The 8,572-nt window shown below is 43.9% G+C and overlaps 1 protein-coding gene and 1 pseudogene across 1 annotated transcript in view; one reads left to right on the top strand and one right to left on the bottom strand.

Moving 5' to 3' along the window:
- SPOCK1 (SPARC/osteonectin, cwcv and kazal like domains proteoglycan 1) overlaps positions 1-8,572 on the top strand; it is a 479,285-nt gene that overhangs the window by 269,914 nt on the left and 200,799 nt on the right. The gene's annotated exons all lie outside the window — the stretch shown is intronic.
- LOC111741197 lies at positions 7,572-7,690 on the bottom strand (annotated as a pseudogene).

The raw sequence follows: 8,572 nt of genomic DNA, 5'->3' as shown, positions 1-8,572 counted from the left end.
TATAGTAACTGTCCTGGAGCAAGTGTTTAATAAAAGTTTGAACATCTAACTGAATGAACTATAATAGCTACTGCTGGGTCATCTATAAATATCTCACCTGACCATCTTGAGATAGTTGTGTGGTTGTGTCAATTAGGGTCTCATTAGAGAGCTGAGAAAACTAAGGCCGGAGATTATAATAAATTGTCTACAAGGCACTGCAAATAAGAGATGGAATAAGGATTTGAATGCAGGATGTGAGATTTCAGATTCCTTATCCTTATTTTATGGTGAATGAAAGTCACAAATGTTGTCCAGTCTTTGTCCAAGGTGGTCTTCACCTGAAAGTGTATCATCCATTCTCCTTTCCTGTTTGATGCCCCATTCTCCTGCCCTGCCTTGGATTGCTCTCTGCTCGCCACTCACTCCAGGACTCATTTGATAGGGAGTATTTTGTGATGAGTCATCTTTTTCATCTTTTCACTGTGCATTTCAGTGTACCACCCGGGTCACTGAAAGGGACCATATTTTTAATCTGAACGTGGACTGAGCCCCTGCTCTGCCACTTTTTGGCCTTGGGCCAGCTGCTCACCTCTTTAAACTTCAGTTGTTCTATCTCTAGAATAGGGAGTTGTGTGTTCCCAGGAACTTGTAGCTAGCCTAGTGTCTGGGGGTTTACCTCTAAAATGAACGCTCATGCATCAGATCAGAAATGTGCAGGCACCCTAAAGAGCCTTGTGGGCTTCCAGGTCTGCAAAATTTGATATCCCACAGCCTTCTACAGTTTTCCACCACAAACACCCCATGATAGAGGAACATGAACCACATTTCTGGGAGTGGCCTGAGGCAGCCTTCCCCAAACCTTAAATTTCTTTGAAGTCTTAGGTTTCATCTTAAAAAATTCATACATATTTTGAGTTCTATTCCTTAATATGCTCTGTGTTTGTTTTGGTATGAAAATGTATAAAATTTCCACCTACTAAAATTTACATTCTAGGAAGGTGCTCTCATAGCTGCTCTAATTTTGATGGCACACTGGCTATGGTGGTGCTCTGGCATTCTCTCTGATCCCCAAGAGCTTGGTCGATGTCAGGCTTCTCTAGGTGAGTGGAGGGAGTCTGGTTCAGGGGGCTGACAGAGCGTGGTTCTCCCTTGGCTGGCTCAGAGGCCTGACTTCGGTGGCGGGTGAGGTTGCCAAGGGGATGAGGCTGCTAGGAGATAGTTCACCTCTTTGCTCAGGAGGAAACCAGGTTTTTGATGATCGTTGGAAAAAATCTAACTGTTTTTTATAAGTCCTAGATGAAAAGGCCTATGGAAAGCCTGGTTCTTGGCACATAATATATGTTCAAAGACATTTTCTTTCATTGATATTAGAGACTCTGCCACCCATTCTTCCCGCCTCCCTGCCCCTGCTCGTATTTATTCAGCACCTTCAGTGGGCAAGGCTTTATCTTTCATTTGCATGAGCCATAGTGCTTGTTAATGCTTAGTACATGGTATTCCTTTGGTCTGCACCTAATTAAGGAATAAATATTTATTTTTTCCCTGGGATTGGAAACATCGAGTTTTTTTTTTTTTTAATTGTGTTGGAATGGAATATTTCTACCACAAAATAATCATGATTGAATGTGCTGTGAAATTGCCTCACATCTTTCTTATTTAGATACTAAGTTCCTTCAAAATTCAGCTCAAGGACAGTTTCCTCCTCAGGTCCCACACTAATCTCTCCCCCCACCGCCATTCCCCGTTATCTATTGTGTCCTGAAACCTGCACTTGGTGTTTGAGGCATCGTTTCTGTTTATCTTTTTATGCCTTTGTCTTATTATTCATCCTAATTGGTTTGAGGGTATAGGCCACAGCTATATTCATTCAGTCATTGAACATTTTGTTGTCACTGAGTGGTTGGTTGCAATGTGCCAAGAGTGCGCTAGGCTTTAGGAAAATAATGGCGAGCTAGGAGACATGATCCCTTCTTCCTGAATGATAAAACCATTTTCCTGTTGAGGGCACTTTTAGTCCTCTAGAAATTGAGTCCTCTAAATTTCTGGTATCTGACTGGTTCTGATTGTACTCAGGTGGAAGTACTGGAGAAGGGCTCTGGGTTTGATTCAGACGGACTTGGGTTGGAATTCTGGCTCCACCACTTACCAGCTCTGTGACTCTGGCCAGCTTATTTCTCCTCTCTGAGCTTGAGTTTTCTCCTTTGTAAAATAGGAATAAAAAGAACCCCTTTTTCATAGGTTGGGGAGATTGAGATAACACAGTGCCTGGTTAACAGTAGTAAATAATAGTAATTTGTTAACTGTTTACATTAGTTAGAAATAATTGCGTTCCTATTAGGATAGATTCTGGGTAGATGCCATGCTAAGTATTGGGGCAGGCGTGTACATGGCAACAGAGCTCCTGCTCTTAAAGCTTCTGCTAGCAGTTTTCTTTGGTCTAAGTTTCCTAGTGCTGGTATAAATTGAATGCAGACATGAATGAATGCACATTATGTATTATAATATGTAATAAGTATGTGGCCCTTTTTGCAACATGTTCTGTTGATACTGTTGCTTGAAGAGTAGAATGACTTAAAATGATAGGACCAGGATAACATTTGTGTCTGGGATCCCGCTGCATCCGGCAGCATCTCGAGTTCGGAGGAAGGTCATTATCATCACAGTAATCACCCCTCTCCCAGCTGTGTGTGTCACACCCTTCCCTTGGAGCGTCACTTGAACTCCAGAAAGCAGGTACTGCTCTCCCACTTCACAGATGGGGGGCCGGGGGCCCATCAAGATTACTCAGTGGGGGACATGTGGTCAGTGAGTGGCAAAGTGGGGACTAGAACCAGGTTTCCTGATTCCTAATCTGGTCCTCTCTTGAACGTGGTGCTTAGGGACTCAGGGTTTAGAGTCAGATACCAGCCTTGTCACCCACTTGTGTGATATACTGTTAGGTTTAGTTTTCTCTTCTATAAAATAGGAAATAGCACCTACTTGATAGAGGTTTGATGGAGATGAAATGAGAGAATGTCACTGCTCTGCATAGGGCCTGGCTCGTAAGTCTGTGAATATGAGCTGTAGGCAGTGCTGTTGTCAGTACAGCCATATGAAGAATCTGAGGCCACCTGGGTGTGAAGTCCTTTCTGCAACTTGTTGAGTGACCTCCGGTTAGTTATCCTCACCAAGACTTAGTGTCCTCAGGAGTAAAACGAGACAGTAAAACGAGCTCAGGATGGATTAGTCATCAGAGTGGTGGTGATGCTGCCGATGGTTTTACATTGCCTCTCCAGTCTCTTCTGCTTATCAAGAATGCAACCCATGACTGTGTGCCTCAGACTCTCACCTTTTGTGATCTCTGGCTGCCACCTTGTCTGGCTCTTAGCTTCCTGAAGGTAAGGTGTAGAGGCCGCTGTGGTGAATTGAAACCAGGGCTCATTGCCTTGACCTCCCCAGAACTGGCTCAGCACCCGCCTCCTGGATGGCAGCAACCAGAGTGTGGCAGATCAGAGGCAGAGCCCTGGACTGTGGATGCCCCCCACCCAGCCCTTTCTTCTTTCGATAGACAGTGCAGTGTCCTGGCCACCCCAGCCGGGCACTGTTATCCCTGTGCAAGGAGCTCCGCCTCTGACCTTATCTACCGCAGGGAGACTCAGAAGCAGGGGAAGCAAATCAGGCAACACACAAAATGCATACTCAGGAGATTTCGGAAATGCAGCCCAACAGGGCTAAGACTCCTTGCCCCTCGCCGAGGCTTCTAGTCATGGGCTAAACAGGTAACTACACGGGCCCCTCACCTGACCAAGAGGAGACTATTAATTAGGCCCCATGCAAGCAATTCAGGCCAAGGTTGAGGACAGAGATTCCTGCCACCTGATATGCCACTGCTGAATCCACAGTGCCTGGCACAGTGTTCAGTGTATATTTGTTGAGTGAAGAAAATTAATCCTGAAAGGGCTGCGGTTGGAATGGGGTGCTAAGAAATCACACCAGCATCATAATGTTAGCTGAAATGCATGGCAATTTCTGGGAATTGTCACTGACTCTTAGCAACATCCCTATTGGGGTAGGTGCCGTCAGTCCCCTCATTTTACACATGTGGGACCTGAACCTCGGATGTTTAGTAACTTGCTCAAGGTCACACAGCTGAGGAGTTGCTGAGATGGAAAGCTGAGATGTGTTTAACTTTGAAGATCTTGCTCTTTACTATTATGCTAAATGCGACCCATTTAGGGCCATGGGAGCTCAAGTGTGGTTATAGTCCCCTACCTCTTTGGGCCTCAGTTTCCTCATCTTTAAGAAATAGCACCAGAGTGGGGTCTTGGAAGTTCCCACCAGAGCTGTCATGCACGGTCTCCTTTCTCTGTGGGCGTCGGGTGTGCATAGGGCTAAACACTACCTCAAGCTCATCTCCCTGCTGCTGGTGTTCCGGCTGCTGGAGATGAGAACTGTGCCTCCATATTGCTTTGGCTCATTGGTGAGAAGCATCTGGCTGTGGACAGATTGCTAAGGGAGAATGAATAGCCTGAGACGTGAGCCCACAAATTCCAGCCACATCCTGTAGGCCAAGCTTATTGACGGTTCTAGGTCTAGATGTCTCTGTTCCCTAAAAAGGCATAAATATGGACTGGGGGAATAGAAATAAGACAGAAGATGAATGCCGTCACATGGAAGCCTGGGCAAACCTTCCCTCCACCCCAGCTGTTGCTGCATGCCTTGCCTGTTGGTTGTCTTATCTAGACCATGAAAGCTCTGGGACTCACGATGATGGCTTATTGTGTAAAGGTTTAAAGTACCTCTCCAGATGGCCCTAGTCCCAGGCTGGGTGCCCAACCTAGATTATAATGTCTTTTATTCTGTGTTCTCTTCTGTACCTCCCTGAATTAATCAACAGAGTTGCTGGGAGGCTCTAAAGAACATAATGACATGACTCTTAAACAAAACTGATCATTTGAAAGCATTTCAGAAACAAGTGTACATGGTTCAGTCTTAATTTTCTAAAGACCAAGATGTGATATTGCTTCAAGAGTCCCCTAGTTAGTTTACTCTAGTGGTTCCCAACCTTTCTGGCACCAGGGACTGGTGCTCCTATGAGAATCTAGTACCTGATGACTTGAGGTGGAGATGAGATGGTGATGCTAGCTCTGGGGAGTGGCTGCAGATACAGATGACACTGCGCTGTCTCGCCTGGCGCTCATCTCCTGCTGTGCGGTCCAGTTCCTAACAGGCCATGGACTGGTACCGGTCTGCGGTCCAGGGATTGGGGATGCCTGGTTTGCTCAGTTCTAGCCTGGGAAGTAACAGAAAGCTGGGTGCTCTCTCTTCTTTATATGATCCCATTTTCAGTATTTCTTTGAGATGAGTTCATATAAAACTTGGCCCAGTTTCTTCTGTCTGGCGTGTATGCGTATGTCTGTTCACGTGTCTGTGTAAAAGAAGAAGGAAGTTCACAGAATGTGGAATGAAATTGAAACTCATTTAACTGATTTTATACAACAAACATCTCCCATCCCTTTGCTTAATTGTCCTATGTATGACAAGTTGACATTGTCACCCTAAAATTCTATAGAATTGGAGATGCATGATGATGAATGGCCTACCCTGGATCATATACTTGGTTCCAAGCTCTTTCAGTTCCTGGCTTTGTAACAAAAAATCAATATCAAATCTAGTTGTGTTGGCAAATACACAAGTTTGAAAAGGCTGCAGTGGAACATTGAAAGCACTAAAAGAGCTTGAGTCTTAATGCTCAACAACATACAATATGGATTTATTACATTTAGTGTTTGGAAGATTTTATATTTCTCTGCATTTCTTGTGGTTTTATATTTGCGTACAAAGTGTGTTGTATGTATTCTTTAGAACTTGATCCCGGCAACTGTGTGCTAATTGTTTTAAATTTTCTACCTTCTAATATAACATAACTTTCCTGGCCATTCTCAGGCTGGAGGGTTGGGTTCTTGTTTCGTATCTGATTTGACTGACACTGGGACTGAATTCTCAGGGGGCCTATAATGGAAGCAAAGCAATATGTGGTTAGTCTGATTCAATCAAACCCAGTGCCTTCTCATCTGTCACACAAGCCACTCTTGCGGTTCTTGGCTCAACAAATTATTATGAAAATGGTTTCACATTTGCTGCCAATGGTAATGTTGCCTGCTTCCAACTTTGGGAAGAATATTTACAGTGTTTCTATCAGTTTGAGTCATATCGGAGTAAAATCAAAGTACCTCTATATCTACTTACGTTTAGAAGCAATTCATTTATAGCGTGCGGGTCATGCAATGCTGGCTCTGATGTGGCCTGGTTATTTAGGGCTTTGGCAGCCTTAATAGCTTTGAATTACCTAATGGAAAATGTATTTTGGAAATAGGAAATAGTAAGCACTCTTTGCAAGTAATTCTTACTGTGGTGTGGGATTTGATATTGAAAGGGAGAAAAAGGTGTTGCTGCCACATCTAGATGGCTACATATAGAATTTTTTTTTAAACTGGCTCATCAGGTTGAAGGGAGGAAATAACATTTATTGAGTGTGCTCTTTTGAATTCTCACAACAACCCTGTGAAACAAGTATTATTATCCCAGGTTTGTGAATGCGGAAGTGGAGGTGGAAGGGTCAGCTGATGGATGGTCACCCATCAGGAAGAAGTGAAGCTGAGTGTCCCATTCTGGCAGAGCTACCTCCGCACCTTGTGTTTCTTCTTGCACCCCACAAGTAGAATTCTGTGTAGTCTTATTCCTTCTTTTAGGGAAAGAGAATGGAGTTGTGAAAAGCTGATTTTCTCCCATCTCTGAGTATGTGGCCTAGACATTTAATTTTTTTTCTTTTTCTTTTTTTTTTTAAGTTGAATTTATTGAGATAACATTGGATAATATATTGTGTCAATTTCTGGGTACAACTTTATAATATGGCATTTGTATATTCTATAGTGTGCTCACCACCTGAAGTCCAATCTCCTGAAGTCCATATGTTTGACCCCTTCTACCCTCGTCATCCTCCCCCACCCCCTCCCCTTCTGGTATTTCTTTTCATCCCTCTTAGACTTCATCTCAGTTCCTGGCTTTGTAATAAAAAGTCAGTATTTATGCATCCGTAAAAATGGAGACAGTATTGCCAGTTCACATGGCCGTCCATATTAGTGATGCCAAGAGAGGGCAGAAAGGTTAACGTGGGCAGGTCCGTAGAGCTCCCTCTTCTGTCAGCCACCAGACAGGGTCTTGTAATTGCCAACCTCCTTTCTTTTCTTCTTCCTTGTAAATAGGGGGCAATGTTTTTCTGGTTGGGAGAGAGGTAACCCAGTCAAAAAGACTAGGAGAAAAGAAAAAAATGACATTTAGAAGTGGATGAGGGATTTTGGGGAGGGGTGCATGTGGCAAGGCCAGCTCTTCTGGGGATGTGAGGGGAATGAGTGGGAAAGGAAGGGATTTTGATGTTGCTGGGGACTGTATGTGTAAATATTTTTTTAAATGCCTTTCAGGGGCATTAAAGGATGGAATTTCTTTTGTTTTAAGTTAAATGAATAAGCTGTGCTCTGATTTTATTTTTTATTTTAAAAATTTTATTTATTTATTTATTTATTTATTTATTTATTTATTTATTTATTTAATGCCTATGGTACCCAGTCTTCCTGGGTGGTCTCCCATCCAAGTACTAACCAGGCCCAACCCTGCTTAGCTTCCAAGATCAGACAAGATTGGGTGTGTTCAGGGTGGCATGGCCGTAGATGCTGTGCTCTGATTTTAAACCTTGTAGGATTTTGGATTCATAGGGCATGATAATAATTAAAGATAATGGTCACAATAGTAAATTGCAGAAGCCACAATAGGTGTTTGTGAAATGTGTGCTGAGCAGGCCCAGAGCTGAGACCTTGTGTTATCTCAATGAATCCCCAGCCCCAGGAAGCATCTAGCACAGGGCCCAGCACATCTCACATGCTCAGTCATGTTCATTCCTGATGCCTTTCTTCCATCCCTAAGTCACAATGCAGGTTAGCTGCCTTCTCCACTGTCCCTGCTTCTGCTGCAGGCTGTCCTGAACTCGGCGCTTTTGTTGACTGTGTCACACTGGGCAGGTAGGAACCCTGGTGACTTGTTGTAATCTGGAGGTAAAACTGATGAACAGTCAGAGCCAGTCTGCAGTGAAGTGCTCTGATGGTGGCCTATACCTCTTTCTCGATAGTTAAAAAGCAGTTTGATTGAAAAGATCGTGAAGGAAGTATATGTGCATCTGTAAATCCTTATTCACCGTGCCTTATATGTAATAGTAAATCCAGAGGATGCTCGTGCTTTGGTTCCAACATAGAATAGCTCCATTGGAAAGACTCTCTGCTAGTGGGACTGCTCAGGCCTGCAGGTGCCCTTCCTGGTGAATGCGGCATGTCAGCCACCCAAGCAGAATGACAGCTGTGCTGGCCTGTGATAGACATAGAAGAGATTTGTTGGCAGGCCATTCAGAGTTCCCAAGCTGGATACCAGAAAACCTGGATAAGAGAAGATTCTGAGACCTGAGACTGGATCCAAGGACATCTGTGTCACTTCGGACAAAGCTCTATGCTTTAAAAATTTACATGCGTACAGGGACAATATGCCATCTCCTCATATTCCGGAG

This window comes from Pteropus vampyrus, unplaced genomic scaffold, assembly GCF_000151845.1.
Source record: "Pteropus vampyrus isolate Shadow unplaced genomic scaffold, Pvam_2.0 Scaffold74, whole genome shotgun sequence".
Classification (NCBI taxonomy): Eukaryota; Metazoa; Chordata; class Mammalia; order Chiroptera; family Pteropodidae; genus Pteropus; species Pteropus vampyrus.
This window is presented reverse-complemented; position numbering and strand designations above follow the sequence as displayed.